The 15,477-nt window shown below is 44.5% G+C and overlaps 1 protein-coding gene across 1 annotated transcript in view; it reads left to right on the top strand.

Moving 5' to 3' along the window:
• TRAPPC3L (trafficking protein particle complex subunit 3L) overlaps positions 1-15,477 on the top strand; it is a 263,060-nt gene that overhangs the window by 169,503 nt on the left and 78,080 nt on the right. The gene's annotated exons all lie outside the window — the stretch shown is intronic.

The raw sequence follows: 15,477 nt of genomic DNA, 5'->3' as shown, positions 1-15,477 counted from the left end.
CTAATACATGGGGATAAAATAACAGGGATACGATAATATTAATAATAATATTAACAGGCAATATAACAAAAAGATATTAAAATGTTTTTTTTATTACCATTGTTTATTTGTTTTATTACACGTATTTGTGCATTATTTCTTTACTATGGAGTTTAATCACTTAGGCTCAGATTCAGAAAAGCTTTTTCAACAGAATGCTGACATAAAAAGCTTTAAAAAGACGTGAAGCTGCACAAACATTTTGCAACTTTTGTCATTTTCACGCCATTTTTGTCCAGCTACAAGAAAGTGGGCAGAGCTGGGGCGGGACAGGGTCATGACGGGGCATGACAACTCCAACTTGTCAAATTCATGAGGAGCAGCAGCAGCGTTCCTTACGCCACAAATTTTACTCCAGTCATTGACCTAAGTAAGATTGTGGCGAGGTGTCTAATTCATACAGATGCGTGCGCCTCATAATGAATCAGGCAGCTTGCACTCCACCCTGCCCCCTCATAAGGACTGATATGAATCAGGCCTTGGGTCCTCAGAAACTTGCTTAAAGGAACTCTCCTATATAGACAATCTGTTTTAATATATTAGTACATATGGACATCAAGGAGGGGATATTTCTAAGGGTGCCCAACAACCCAAAAAGGAATGCTACTCTATGTGAGGGGCTACCTTTCTGGTGAACTGGTGCACCAAATAGATGGCTGGCATGTATTGTTACATTTCCAGTTTCTTTAAGACACCTGTGAGTGAAATCCAATATCTGTATGTGAACATAATATTTCATCCAACACAATCTCCACTTTGTTACATAACATTACCTGACTTCTTACATATAGCTTAACTTTCACCGTTCATTTAATTTAACTGTCTTTATTAGGGTTGAGCGAAACGGGTCGGCCATTTTCAGAAGTCGCCGACTTTTGGCAAAGTCGGGTTTCATGAAACCCGACCCGACCTCTGTGTGGGGTCGGCCATGAGGTCGGCGATCTTCTGAATTCCGATACCGAGTTCCGATATGTTTGCGAAATCGGGAATCGGTATCGGAATCCATATATAAGTGTTAAATAAAGAATCAAAATAAAAAATATTGATATACTCACCCTCGGACGCGCCCTGGTACTAACCGGCAGCCTTCCTTCCTAAGAATGAGCGCGTGAATGACCTGCGGTGACGTCGCGGCTTGTGATTGGTCGCGAGCGGTCACATGGGCGGTCACGCGACCAATCACAAGCTGCGACGTCATCTAAGGTCCTTCACGCGCTCATTCTTAGGAAGGAAGGCTGCCGGAAAGAAGCAGGGCGCGTACGAGGGTGAGTATATACCTAATAGGAATATACTCACCCTCGGACGCGCCCTGCTTCTTTCCGGCAGCCTTCCTTCCTAAGAATGAGCGTGTGAAGGACCTTAGATGACGTCGCGGCTTGTGATTGGTCGCGTGACTGCCCATGTGACCGCTCGCGACCAATCACAAGCCGCGACGTCACCGCAGGTCATTCATGCGCTCATTCTTAGGAAGCAAGGCTGCCGGTTAGTACCAGGGCGCGTCCGAGGGTGAGTATATCAATATTTTTTATTTTGATTCTTTATTTTACACATTAATATGGATCCCAGGGCCTGAAGGAGAGTTTCCTCTCCTTCAGACCCTGGGAACCATAGTATCCCATTGCACTGCATTGGGTTTCGTGTTTCGGCCGACCCCGACCCCGACTTTTTTATAGGATCGGCCGATTTCACTCGACCCGACTTTTGAGAAAGTCGGGTTTCGTGAAACCCGACCCGATCCTATAAAAATAAAAGTCGCTCAACCCTAGTCTTTATTCTTACTTCTGTTATTAAGTATTATTGCTCTAATTCAGCTTTCTGGAACAATCAACCACAGCATTACTCAAGTAGACATGCCGTTAGGGACCCAAACTAAAAGACTATGTCCAAAAATATATTACAGGGAATCTTTTCATCATTAATAATAATAATTTTATTTATATAGCGCCAACATATTCCGCAGCTCTTTATAATCATTATTGATAAATCACATGATTTTCTATATAAATGTTATATATTGTGATTGGTTTCTCTTTAATGTATCATGAATTATGATGTATCTACAGCTCTGGCAAAAATTAAGAGACCACCACAACAAAACACTGTCATGGGCAGCCCAATCTCCAGACCTGAACCCCATTGAAAACCTCTGGAATGTAGTCAAGAGGATGATGGATAGTCACAAGCTATCAAACAAAGAACTGCTTAAATTTTTGCGCCAGAAGCAGTGTGAAAGACTGGTGGAAAGCATGCCAAGACGCATGAAAGCTGTGATTAAAAATCATGGTTATTCCACAAAATATTGATTTCTGAACTCTTACTGAGTTAAAACATTAGTATTGTTGTTTCTAAATGATTATGAACTTGTTTTCTTTGCATTATTTGAGATTTGAAAGCACTGTGTTTTTTTTCAATTTTGACCATTTCTCCTTTTCAGAAAAAAAATACAAAATGTATTGCTTGGAAATTCAGAGACATGTTGTCAGATGTTTATAGACTAAAAGAACAATTTACATTTAACTCAAAAATATACCTATAAAGAGAAAAATCAGACAAACTGAACATTTTGCAGTGGTCTCTTAATTTTTGCCAGAGCTGTATGTATTACAATTGATTTATATTCTACGTACAATGGTGACCAAAAGTTTTGCATTTTATTTAAAAGTGTGATTACTTCTGCTGGTTGTTGTGATGCCATTTTCCTGGTGATGAATTGAAAGTGCATGAATTTGTCATCATGCAAGATCTTACTTTTAACCAAAATGCTATAGAATACAGGTATGGTCATTTAATTAAAGAAAACTGACTGCCAAAAGTTTTGCATATACTATTTATTGATCACAACATAGAGAGTAATTCATTGTTTACAATGCCATAACTTAGTATTTTGTAGTATAACCTCTTGTTTTAATTACTGCACCACACTGACAAGGCCTTGAAGCCACTAGGCTATTCAAGACATTGTGAGGGATCTTGCTCGATTCCATTTGCAAATCTGCAAACAATTCATTTATTGCTATAGGAATGGCCCCCAACTCATCACCCTAACTCATCCCAAAGGTGCTCTATAGAGTTTAAATCAGGTGATTGGCTTGGCCATTGCAACAGGGGAACACTTTTCTTTGCTAACCAATTTTTTACTAAATTGGATGTGTGCTTAGGATCATTTGTCTTGCTGGAATTTCCAGCCCCTGCCTACTTTGGTTTTACCATGTGGCAGCATTACACACTCCAGTATATCCTTGTTCATGATAGCTTCAATATTTCCATCAATTCTATGCAAAGGGCCAATGGCAAATTCAGAAAAGCAGCTCTTAAACCATGACATTGCCACCACCATGTTTCTCTGTAGGTGTTTTGTACTTTACATCATTACGTTTTCTAATTGGGTGGTATATATATAGTGCTTGCCATCACTACCAAACAGCTTGAACTTGGATTGGATTGGATTTTTCTTAAAAATGTGATCAACTTTGGAGGAAGTTTACCATGGTCATCCACTTCTAGGTGTGTCAGCTGTTCCATAGCCTTCTTTTTATTTATTTTTTATATGTGACACTTGACTCTGAGAGCAGTTGAATTGGAATAGCTTATCTCATTTTGGCTTTTGCCTTACTTTGCTTTCAGAATAATAAGCTTCCTGACATCGGCTGATAAATTTATTCTTTGTCTTTGTCATGCTTTAATTGAAAAACACTGAAACAAAAAAAAAAAGATTTTTAGGCAAAATTCGACAACCCATGAGAAAATATGTATAACATTTGGTCCAGCAAATGTTGAAAACCAACATATGAATGTATAAAATAATGTCAATCACAATTTCCATCCTTGTAGCTGAGAACCATTTGCTTCCGGTTTACTAAAATCACCTGGAAAATAGCATCACAACAACCAGACAGAATTACCATATATACTCGAGTATAAGCCGAGATTTTCAGCCCATATTTCAGGCTGAAAGTGCCCCACACGGCTTATACTTGAGTCATACCCAGGGGGTTGGCGGGGGAGGGGGAGCGGCAGCTGTCAAATCATACTCACCTGCTCCCAGCACCCGCAGCTCTTCCTGTGTTCAGCAGTCACGTGGTACCGCTCATTATATTAATGAATATGGATGCGACTCCACTCTCATAGGGGTGGAGCGCATATTCATTACTTTAATGAGCAGTACCAGTGACTGCTGAACACAGGAACAAGCTGCCAGTGTCAAAGACCATCGCATCGGAGAAGCAGGGACTGCGCTGGGCGGTTGAGTATGACGGGGGAGGGTGAGCATTGTGATATTCACTTGACCCCGTTCCACCGCCGCGCACCACTGTGTCTTCCGTCTCTCAGCTGTGACGTTCAGGTCAGAGGGTGCGATGACATGGTTAGTGTGTGCCCTCTGCCTGAACAGTCACTGCAGAGAGAAGGAAGTCTTTATTTTTTAATGGCAGCAGCGGCATATGGGGCAAATGTTTATATGGAGCATCTTATGGGGCCATAATCAACCTTCATGCAGCAGTATATGAGGCACATTTTCTATGGAGCATCTCATGGGGCCATAATCAACCTTTATGCAGGATTGTATGGGGCAAATGTTTCTATGGAGCATCTTATGGGGCCATAATCAACCTTTGTGCAGCATTATATGGGGCATATTTTTGTATGAAGCATCTTATGGACCCATCATAAACTTTATGGAGCATTATATGGGGCATATTTTATTATGGAGCATCTCATGGGGCCGATCATGAATTTTATGGAGCATTATATGGGCCCATAATGAACTGTGTGGAGCATTATATGGGTCGTATTTTGTATGAAGCATCTTATGGGGCCCAGAATGAACTGTATGGAGCATTATATGGGGCTCCTGATTCAATATGGATATTCAAAACCACTTAACCTACTGATGTCTCAATTAATTTTACTTTTATTGGTATCTATTTTTATTTTTGAAATGTACCACTAAAGCTGCATTTCCCACCCTAGGCTTATACTGAAATCATTACGTTTTCCAAGTTCTTTGTGGCAAAATTAGGGTCTCGGCTTATACTAGGGGCGGCTTATACTCGAGTATAGGGTTGAGCGAAATGGATCAGACAAATTCAAAAATCGCCAACTTTCGGCAAAGTCGGGTTTCCCAGTGTGGGATCGGCCATGCGGTCGGCGAACTGCGCGCCAAAGTCGCATTTCGTATGACACTTTCAGCGCCATTTTTCAGCCAATGAAGGAGGACGCAGAGTGTGGTCAGCGTGATGACATAGGTCTCGATCCCCACCATCTTAAAGAAGGGCATGACAGTGATTGGCTTGCTTTCTGCGGCGTCACAGGGGCTATAAAGGGGCGTGCACACCGACCGCCATCTTACTTCTGCCGATCTCAGCATAGGGAGAGGTTGCTGCAGCTTCGTCAGAAGCAGGGATATAGTTAGGGAGGGAAGATTAACCCCCAAACCGCTTGTGCTGTAGCGATTTCCACTGTCCAACACCACCTTTGTTTTGCAGGGACATCAGCTCTGTAGCTTATTAGACTGCCTTATAAGGCTCCCTGATAGCTGCATTGCTGTTTGCACCGCTGCTGTGCAAACCAACTGCTTTTTTAAAAGCAAAAATCCTGATGCTCCTTTCTACAGTTATCTTGTGTATTTGTCCACACTTTTGTGTGCAGCAGTCCTTTTTGTTGCTGCCATACTTGTCCTGAGATCATTGTAGGGAGATAGAAATTGTGCTACAGTCCTTGTATTTTTTCAGATATCTTCCAGCCACTTGCTGCTACTCACATTGCGTTGTGTTACACACTGGGCCTGAGTTGTGGTGCTGTCTCCCCCCCAAAAAAGGGAGATTCAAATTCTCACAAAGTGGATATACCTCAGTTCTGTTAGTTTGTCGTATATCAGCCAGCCACGTTCTGCCACTTACATTGTGTTGTAAAATACAGTGGGCCTGAGTTTGGGTCCAGTCTCACCCCCAAAAAAGGGAGATTTAAATTGCCACTAAGTGGATCTACGTCAGTTCTGTTTGTCGTATATCTGCCAGCCACGTTCTGCCACTTACATTGTGTAGTGTAATACACTGGCCCTGAGTTTGGGTGCAGTCTCACCCCCAAAAAAGGGAGATTTAAATTGCCACTAAGTGGATCTACGTCAGTTCTGTTTGTCGTATATCTGCCAGTCACGTTCTGCCACTTACATTGTGTAGTGTAATACACTGGCCCTGAGTTTGGGTGCAGTCTCACCCCCAAAAAAGGGAGATTTAATTTCTCAACAAGTTTAGATACACCTGCTACCTTGTTTTACAGTACCATATAATGGTTGTTATTTTGGTTACATTTTCCCAAAAATGAGGAAGTCTGGTGGAAGAGGCCGTGGGCGGTCATTGCCAGCTGGTACTGATGGTGGTGGAGCATCTGGTGGTAGTGGGAAAAGCAAAATAGCACCTAAGGCTGGAGGTGTTGAGCCAGCGTCATCGTTTGGCTACACAAGGCCTCGAAGGCTCCCTTATCTGGGAGTTGGAAAACCGCTTTTAAAGCCGGAGCAGCAGGAAAAAGTTTTGGCTTTCCTTGCTGACTCAGCCTCTAGCTCTTTCGCCTCCTCTTCAGAGAGTTCCAAATATAAAAGCAGCGAGTCGTCAGTGGATGCTCCTGGTCAGGAACAAGTCGCTTCCTTGTGTCCTTCACCCAAACCAAAAGTGAAGGATGCGTCAGGCGACACTACAGGTTACTCCATGGAGCTCTTTACACATACCGTGCCTGGGTTAGAAAGGGAAATTGTTAACAGCCCATTACAAGATGAATCGGACATGGAGTGCACTGATGCACAGCCACAGCTAGATTATTATGCTGTTCCATTGACTCAGATCACTACATTGCCCTCGCAGTGTATTGAGCCAGAAACTGACCCTGATGAAACTATGGTGCCCCGTCCCGAACGCTATAGCATTTTACACGGTGACACAGAGAAAGGTGCACATGACATTGAAGAGGAGGTGATAGATGACCCAGTTGTTGACCCAGATTGGCAGCCATTGGGGTAAGAAGGTGCCGCTGACAGTAGCTCAGAAGCTGAGGAGGATGATCCGCAGCAGCCATCAACATCACAACAGCTTTCATCTGGCAGGCCCTTCTCAGGCCAAAAAGGTTTGTCAACCAAAAAAACAGTTTTAGGACAGCGTGGCCATCCGGTGAAAGTAGCACAGCGTGCAATGCCTGAAAAGGTATTGCATAGTAGGAAGAGTGGAGTGTGGCAATTTTTTAACCAAGATCCGAATGATCAGTGCAAAGTTATCTGTAAGAAATGCTCAAAGACCTTTAGCAGAGGGAAGAATCCCCTAAATTTAAATACAACGTGCATGCGTAGACATTTAACCAGCATGCACTTGCAAGCCTGCACTAACTACCAAACGTCCCGTACCGTTGGTGCACCTGCTCAGAATGAAGGTTGTCAGCAACGCTACATTGCTTCCCTCACTGTAAGCCCACCAGTTAGGACACCACCAGCAGCAAATGTGGAGGTATCATCGCAAGGCCAAAGCAGTCAGGGAATCACAAGGTTTTTGGTAGGAAACACAGTATGTAGGTCAACATCAAGAATACCATCACCAACCCTCTCTCAAAGCGCCATGTCCACCACCTCCACCACCGCTAGTTCCACCATATGCACCTCTCCAGTGCAGCTCACCCTACAAGAGACTTTCGTTAGGAAAAGAAACTACTCATCCTCTCATTCGCGTACACAGGGTTTGAACGCCCACATTGCTATACTAATCTCGTTAGAGATGATGTGCTACCGGTTGGTTGAAAGCGAAGCTTTCAAAGCCCTGATGGCCTACGCAGTACCACGCTATGACCTACCCAGTCGGCACTTCTTTGTGAGAAAAGCCATCCCTGCCCTCCACCAGCATGTCAAAGACCGCATTGTCCATGCACTGAGGCAATCAGTCAGTAGAAAGGTGCACCTCACAACAGATGCATGGACCAGTAGGCATGGCCAGGGACGTTATGTGTCCATCACGGCACACTGGGTTAATGTGGTGGATGCAGGATCCACAGGGGACAGCCATAATGGGACAGTTCTACCTAGTCCACGGTCTAGGAAAAAGTTGGCTGTAGGCGTTCGCCACCCCTCCTCCAGCAGAAGCGAAAGCTCATCCACAGAGCGCAGTCGCATGACCACTCCATCCGCAGCTGCCAGTGTTGCACACGAGGTGTCCCATTATGGAACTGCTAGTGGTAAGCGTCAGCATGCTGTGTTGGAAATGAAGTGTTTGGGTGACAACAGACACACCGCGGAAGTTCTGGCTGAGTTCTTGCAGCAAGTACATCTTGAGGCAGGCAAGGTAGTCCGTGATAACGGAAGGAATTTTATGGCTGCCATAGCCCTTTCAGAACTGAAACACATACCTTGCCTGGCTCACACCTTGAACCTGGTGATGCAGTGCTTCCTGAAAAATTATCCGCGGTTACCAGCCCTGCTCCTGAAGGTGCAAAGACTTTGCTCGCACATCCACCGGTCGCCCGTACCTGTTATGGACCTGGTGGTTAGGTGCACCTGGAATGACCTGATGGTTAAACTAGAAGACAGGACAAGCTCTGGGAAGTGGGAACTCTGCTGACCGCAAATCCTAATCCTAACACACACACTAGAAATAGCTGTGGAGCGTACCTAACTCTCCCTAGACGCCTCTTCACAGCCTAAGAGCTAACTACCCCTGAAGATAGGAAAATAAGCCTTACCTTGCCTCAGAGAAATTCCCCCAAAGGTAAAGGCAGCCCCCCACATATATTAACTGTGAGTTAAGAGGAAAGTCACAAACACAGGGATGAAACAGGTTTCAGCAAAGGAGGCCAGACTTACTAGATAGACTGAGGATAGGAAAGGGATCTATGCGGTCAGCACAAAAAACTACAAAAAGCCACGCAGAGTGTGCAAAAAGACCCCCGCACCGACTCATGGTGCGGAGGTGCCACTCTGCAACCCAGAGCTTCCAGCTAGCAAGGCAATATCATGTTAGCAAGCTGGACTAGAACTTAGCAAGCACTAAGAAACATATTCACTACACAATGAACAGCAAATGAACTAGCAGGGACTTAGCTTTTGCTGGAGTAGACAGGTCATCAGAAAGATCCAAGAGAAATCTGAACCAGTAGTAATACATTGACAGCTGGCATGGAGTAACGATCTGAGTGGAGTTAAATAGAGAAGCCAGCCTAGCCGCAAACGAGGGCAGCTGAGGAAGCAACCTCAGAACCAGCAGTTCCACTCACAGCCACCAGAGGGAGTCCACGGACAGAACTCGCCGAAGTACCATTCATGACCACAGGAGGGAGTTCGAGAACGGAATTCACAACACGTACCCTCCAGCCGTATGCTGAACCATCAGCGATCGCTGAATCTTCCCCAGCACCGCCTAATAATCGACGTTGCAACAAATTGGAACTCCACACTGCACATGCTTCAGAGGCTTTGTGAACAGAGGCATGCTGTAATGTATTTGTGGGAGGATACACCTACACGGGCAAGCAGTTGGATGGCAGACATGGAGTTGTCAGGTGTGCAGTGGTCGAAGCTACAAGACCTCTGTCAAGTCCTTCAGTGTTTTGAGGAATGCACACGGCTGGTAAGTGCAGATGATGCCATCATAAGCATGAGCATCCCACTAATGCGTCTGCTGATGCAAAGTTTGATGCACATTAAGGAGCAGGCATCTGCAGCCGAGGAGGAGGGAAGCCTTGATGACAGTCAGCCATTGTCTGCTCAGGGAACTCTCCTGGACGAGGTGGTGGACGAAGAGAAGGAGGATGATGGGGATGAATATTTATGGGAGGAGGATGCTTCTCAGGGGGCAATAGAAACTGGTGGCGTTGCAAGGTCAGGTACAGGGTTTTTGCGGGAGACAAGTGATGTTGATTTGCAAGACAGTGCTCCTCACCCCAGCACAAGCAGTGAATTGACACCTGGAACATTGGCCCACATGGCTGAGTATGCATTGCGTATCCTAAAAAGGGACCCCCGCATTATCAAAATGATGACCGATGACGATTACTGGTTGGCCTGCCTCCTGGATCCACGATATAAAGGAAAATTACAAAATATCATGCCACATGAGAACCTTGAGCAAATATTGGCTACCAAACAAGCAACTCTTGTAGACTGTTTGGTTCAGGCATTGCCAGCACACAGCGGCGGTGATGGTTTTCACACGAGCCGTAGGGGGCAACATGGCAGAGGTGTTATAGGTGCACAAATCAGAAGTGGCGTTGGACAGGGGTTTTATGACCAGGTTGTGGAGTGATTTCGCAATTACCGCAGACACGACAGGTACTGTTGCATCAATTCAAAGTGACAGGAGACTGCATTTGTCCAGTATGATTACGAACTATTTTTCCTCCCTTATCGATGTTCTCCCTCACAGGTCATTCCCCTTTGATTACTGGGAATCTACAATAGACACCTGGCCTGAGTTGGCTGAATATGCATTACAGGAGCTCGCTTGCCCTACTGCTAGTGTGCTATCAGAAAGAGTCTTCAGTGCCGCTGGTTCAATACTGACGGAAAAAAGGACTCGTCTGGCTACCCAAAATGTTAATGATCTAACATTCATTAAAATGAACCAATCATGGATTTCAAATTATTTTGCCCCATCTTCCCCTGCTGACACGTAGCTTGCCTGGAAAATGTCTTGCTTTTGGCCTCCTCTTACTGACTTCTCCAATTCCTCCATTTGCAGCTGCTGAATGTCCACCATAGGCCATTTTTATACCTCCCTAAATGGGCTGACTACCCCCACAGGGCCGTGGTCACCACTTGGTGTAAGCACCCATGCGAGTGCCGTTTGCCTGGACAGGTGGGTGTGCCCACTCTTGGGCGATGACACTGGCACAGGGTCCCTCATAGTACAAAGAAGTGTCTCTGACGGTGGTGGTGCTCAACCAACGTCAGACAAACCGTCGTAATATGAGGGCCCTGTGCCAGTACCGCCGCCCGCGAGAGAGTGTACCCCCCTGCTCAAACAGTGCTCTAACACTTGCAATACTTACCTCTCCCTGCTCCACTACTGTGTAGTCTGTGCTGTTAAATCCTTCAATGGCACTGCCAATACAAATTTGTTGAAATTATAGATGATAGTTAAAATATACAGGGGCCCTGGCCTCCATTTAGACCAGTTAATACTTTGCGCCTACTGCCACTGTCTGCTACTCTGCAGAGGAGCCCACCCCTGTACCTAGCTATGCCACCATTTTACTTATGAACAATTTTTTGGCAGACATAGCCCACTTTATTATGTGGGCCTACTAACTTAGTCTGCTACTCATTACAATTTTCCGACACTGAACAAAGCAATGCCGCCAGTTTACTCCAGTTACCAATTTTGAACTGCATTTAGCCTACTTTTTTATTTTAGGCCTACTACATGTGTCTGTCTGCGCCACTCAATCCAGCTATCCTCCACTGAACAAAGCTATGCCGCCTGTGTACTCCAGTTACCAATTTTGAACTGCATTTAGCCTACTTTTTTATTTTAGGCCTACTAAGTCTCTCTGTGCCACTCCTTACAATTGTCCTCTGCTGAACAAAGCTGAGCCGCCAGTTTCATCCTGTGTCGAATATTAAACTGCATTTGGCCTACTTGTTTGGTTGGGCCTACTAACGGTGTCTGCCGCTCCTTGCTTTTCTCCTCCACTGCACAAAGCTGAGCCTCAATTTTCATCCTGTGTCGAATATTAAACTGCATTTGGCCTACTTGTTTGGTTGGGCCTACTAACGTGTCTGCCGCTCCTTGCTTTTCTCCTCCACTGAACAAAGCTGAGCCTCAATTTTCATCCTGTGTCGAATATTAAACTGCATTTGGCCTACTTGTTTGGTTGGGCCTACTAACGGTGTCTGCCGCTCCTTGCTTTTCTCCTCCACTGAACAAAGCTGAGCCTCAATTTTCATCCTGTGTTGAATATTAAACTGCATTTGGCCTACTTGTTTGGTTGGGCCTACTAACGTGTCTGCCGCTCCTTGCTTTTCTCCTCCACTGAACAAAGCTGAGCCTCAATTTTCATCCTGTGTCGAATATTAAACTGCATTTGGCCTACTTGTTTGGTTGGGCCTACTAACGGTGTCTGCCGCTCCTTGCTTTTCTCCTCCACTGAACAAAGCTGAGCCTCAATTTTCATCCTGTGTTGAATATTAAACTGCATTTGGCCTACTTGTTTGGTTGGGCCTACTAACGGTATCTGCCGCTCCTTGCTTTTCTCCTCCACTGAACAAAGCTGAGCCTCAATTTTCATCCTGTGTCGAATATTAAACTGCATTTGGCCTACTTGTTTGGTTGGGCCTACTAACGGTGTCTGCCGCTCCTTGCTTTTCTCCTCCACTGAACAAAGCTGAGCCTCAATTTTCATCCTGTGTCGAATATTAAACTGCATTTGGCCTACTTGTTTGGTTGGGCCTACTAACGGTGTCTGCCGCTCCTTGCTTTTCTCCTCCACTGAACAAAGCTAAGTCTCAATTTTCATCCTGTGTCGAATATTAAACTGCATTTGGCCTACTTGTTTGGTTGGGCCTACTAACGGTGTCTGCCGCTCCTTGCTTTTCTCCTCCACTGAACAAAGCTGAGCCTCAATTTTCATCCTGTGTCGAATATTAAACTGCATTTGGCCTACTTGTTTGGTTGGGCCTACTAACGGTGTCTGCCGCTCCTTGTTGTTCTCCTCCACTGAACAAAGCTGAGCCTCAATTTTCATCCTGTGTCGAATATTAAACTGCATTTGGCCTACTTGTTTGGTTGTGCCTACTAACGGTGTCTGCCGCTCCTTGCTTTTCTCCTCCACTGAACAAAGCTGAGCCTCAATTTTCATCCTGTGTCGAATATTAAACTGCATATGGCCTACTTGTTTGGTTGGGCCTACTAACGGTGTCTGCCATTGCTTGTTGTTCTCCTCCACTGAACAAAGCTGAGCCTCAATTTTCATCCTGTGTCGAATATTAAACTGCATTTGGCCTACTTGTTTGGTTGTGCCTACTAACGGTATCTGCCGCTCCTTGCTTTTCTCCTCCACTGAACAAAGCAGTGCCGCCTGTTTATTCCTGTTACCAATTTTGAACTGCATTTGGCCCACTTTATTACTTGGGCCTACTAAATGTGTCTGCCACTCATTACAGTTTTCCTCCACTGAGCAAAGCAATGCCGCCTGGTTAGTCCTGTTACCAATTTTGAACCGCATTTAGCCTACTTCATTATTTGGGCCTCTATCTCTGTTTTTCCTCCTCATCCTGCCCATTGCCCAGCCACTGCTAGATGAGTCTGCTGGTACATTGACCCAGACCACTACATTCTCCTTGCACTCTACACAGCCAGAATCTGACCCTGCTGAAAGTCAAGTTCCCCTTCCCGCATACTATACCACCTTACACAGGGACAAAGAGGAAGGTGCAGATGAAAGTGCAGGTTCCTTCATCAGGTGGGGGGCATACTCGTTGGCAACGTCACTGGCACAGGGCCCCTCATAGTACGCAAAAGTGTCTCTCCGGTGGGAGGCGCCCCCGCCGTCATACACACCGCCATACTTTGAGGGGCCCTGTGCCAGTGCCAATGCGAACGAGTGGGCCCCCCTGCTTGCTCAGGATCACAGCACTTGCAAAGTTTAAATGCTTACCTCTCCCTGATCCACCGCCGTGACGTATTCCGCGTTTCCTGGGCCAACGAAAAACTTGAGCCAGCCCTACCCCCCCCACAAATTTAGCCAAATGACCCCCAGTTTTCAATGCCTAACTATTACTATAAAGTAAATTAAGATTGACAAGCTTCAGTAATAAGAATTGATGTTTTTGGCATTAAAATGGGCACTGTGGGTGTTTTCCTGTCCTCCACTCTCTGCCGACTTTGATTCCCCATTGACTTGCATTGGGTTTCGTGTTTCAGTCGGCCCCCGACTTTTCGCAGTAATCGGCCGAAACCCGACTCGATCCTAAAAAAGTAAAAGTCGCTCAACTCTACTCGAGTATATACAGTAATCACACTTAAAAAAGAAGAAAAACTTCTGGTTGTTACTGTATGTCTTGTTAAAATCTTATTGGTTTCTTCCTAAAACCTGCTGTTACGGTAGGGGGCTTCATAAGAATTACATTTCAGGAGCCTACCGTATCTCTGCAGCAACAGATAAAATATTAGCAGCCTATTACCACCACTAGTGGAAATAATCTGTATATGATTGTGTAGGTAACTATCAACTTGAACAATAACCATACATAAATGTAATAAGATTAGGTCTCTATTGACTGCAGCAGTTGACATTTGAAAGCTAACCCGTTAGTGACAGAGCCAATTTGGTACTTAATGACCGAGCCAATTTTTAGGGTATGTGCACACGTCGCGGATTAGGCTTAGGAATTTCTGGTGCGGATTCTGTCTCTCCTGGCAGAAAACCCAACTGCGGTTTTTTGTGCGGTTCCGCAGCGTTTATTTGTGCGTTTTTACTGCGGTTTTCTTCCGGATTTGCTGCGTTTTTTACCCCTGCGGTTTTCTATAATGGAATGGGTACAAAAACGCTGCAGATTCACAAAAAAGAATTGACATGCTATTTCTTGAAAACCGCAGCATTTCCGCAGCGGATTTTCCGCAAAGTGTGCACAGCATTTTTTTTTCTCATTGATTTACATTGTACTGTAAATCAATTGCGGATCTGCAGCGTTTCTGCACTGCAAAAAACGCTGCGCATCCGCAGAGAATCCGCAACGTGTGCACATACCCTTACAATTCTGACCACTGCCACTTTATGAGGTTATAACTCTGGAATGCTTTAACAGATCCTGCTGATTCTGAGACTGTTTTTTTCGTGATATATTGTACTTCATGTTATTAGTAACATTTCTTCAATATTACTTGCGATTATTTATGAAAAAAACGGAAATAAGGCGAAAATTTTTAAACTTTTGCAATTTTCAAACTTTGTATTTTTATTCCCTTAAATCAGAGAGATATGTCACAAAAAAATAGTTAATAAATAACATTTCCCACATGTCTACTTTACATCAGCACAATTTTGGAAACAAAATTTTTTTTTGTTAGGGAGTTATAAGGGTTACAAGTTGACCAGCAATTTCTCATTTTTACAACACCATTTTTTTTAGGGACCACATCACATTTGAAGTCATTTTGAGGGGTCTATATGATAGAAAATAACCAAGTGTGACACCATTCTAAAAACAGCACCCCTCAAGGTGCTCAAAACCACATTCAAGAAGTTTATTAACCCTTTAGGTGCTTCACAAGAGCTGAAACAATGTGGAAGGAAAAAATGAACATTTAACTTTTTTTGCAAACATTTTACTTCAGAACCATTTTTTTTATTTTCACAAGTGTAAAAACAGAAATTTAACCATGAATTTTGTTGTGCAATTTCTCCTGAATACGCGGATACCCCACATGTGGGGGTAAACCACTGTTTGGGCGCACTGCAGAGCTTGGAAGAGAA

This window comes from Ranitomeya variabilis, chromosome 2, assembly GCF_051348905.1.
Source record: "Ranitomeya variabilis isolate aRanVar5 chromosome 2, aRanVar5.hap1, whole genome shotgun sequence".
Taxonomy (NCBI): Eukaryota; Metazoa; Chordata; class Amphibia; order Anura; family Dendrobatidae; genus Ranitomeya; species Ranitomeya variabilis.
The sequence above is the reverse complement of the archived record's forward strand: the minus strand, read 5'-3'. Positions and strand labels throughout refer to the sequence as shown.